Consider the following 1,218-nt stretch of genomic DNA (forward strand, 5'->3'; position numbering starts at 1 on the left):
TCCTCCGAAATATGTGGTTGTATTGAAGTTTGAGTCTCAGCAGCTCTCATACAGCACATTTAACCAGCTGCATTGGGAAAAATGGGACTCCGGTATTGACACATATTTTATTTTATTTTTTTCATTATAACGAGGTGATCTGAGCAAAAAAAAAATCCATTGTCAGGCCTTGAATCCAGCCCATTTCTCTGAACCCGACACTTTCCTTTATTGCTCCAGTTAGAAGACGTTAGGCGACGTTGGACCAACTTCCTGTCGTCCCTTCACTAAAACAGCCGTCTGAGCTTTTAAATATACACAACATTAAGTTTTTGAATATTAACTGTTGTGCATCTTTTAGGTCACAAGACAAGTCAAGATGAATCGACATCAAGTGAACATGAAACAATATGTTAAAAATGTATTTCCCCCATTGGCCCAATTTCCTCATTCATGACAAGGAGGTTTTTTTTTAAAAATATAACTCACTCCTTTGAAATTGCATTAAGCATAGCATAAAGCTGTGGATAATTGAGGCCATTGCCCTTTAGGTGTGAGGTGCAGTCCATGACCCAGAGACGTTTGCATGACCTGCCTCAGCTCAACTGGTGTCACCTCTTTGCTCATTTTTAGATTTGCTGGGCGTTAGGATGAGGTGGCACAGTGGGTTGTCCACAAAACGCCAGGCTGCCAATTCCTCCCCTGATAAATTAGTCAATGAGGAACACATCATAGAGCAGTTTGTACAGTCTAGCTAAGGGTAAAAGGTGCTCCAAGTGCAGACAATTTACTATTAAAGACAGACAACATGTTGACCAGTGTTTTCCCTAAACTGAACTGAAGTGCTTCTGTTGGTTGACCTGAGAACCCTGTTCTCTGGAGTCTGAGTTCTTTCTCCATCCCGCCTATTTTGTGGTGATTCCAGTGCTGTTGATAAATGTGACACTTCACATGAGTGTAATCCACTGCCATGGCAACTGCTTGCTCATAGGGAATCCAACGACAACTTTGGATTGTTGGGTTCTCTGTTCAGAATTCGTAATGTCTCTACCTCACTATGTTAAGTGATGTGAGATGACATATGTTGTGAATTTGCGCCATATAAATAAAACTAAACTGAGTTGAATTCAGTAGGTCTGCACTCATAAGAACAAATCTGATAGAGGACAAGCAAAACAAGAACTGCTCTCATCTGCTCAACGATCTGAGTGACTGGATTCAAAGAGAGGAGCTCAGCCA

At 41.2% G+C, this 1,218-nt stretch overlaps 1 protein-coding gene across 1 annotated transcript in view; it reads right to left on the bottom strand.

Moving 5' to 3' along the window:
- The window catches only part of LOC103374188 (immunoglobulin superfamily member 21-like), a 14,597-nt gene that overhangs the window by 10,024 nt on the left and 3,355 nt on the right, over window positions 1-1,218 (bottom strand). The gene's annotated exons all lie outside the window — the stretch shown is intronic.

This window comes from Stegastes partitus, unplaced genomic scaffold (assembly GCF_000690725.1).
Source record: "Stegastes partitus isolate 25-593 unplaced genomic scaffold, Stegastes_partitus-1.0.2 Scaffold2173, whole genome shotgun sequence".
NCBI lineage: Eukaryota > Metazoa > Chordata > Actinopteri > Pomacentridae > Stegastes > Stegastes partitus.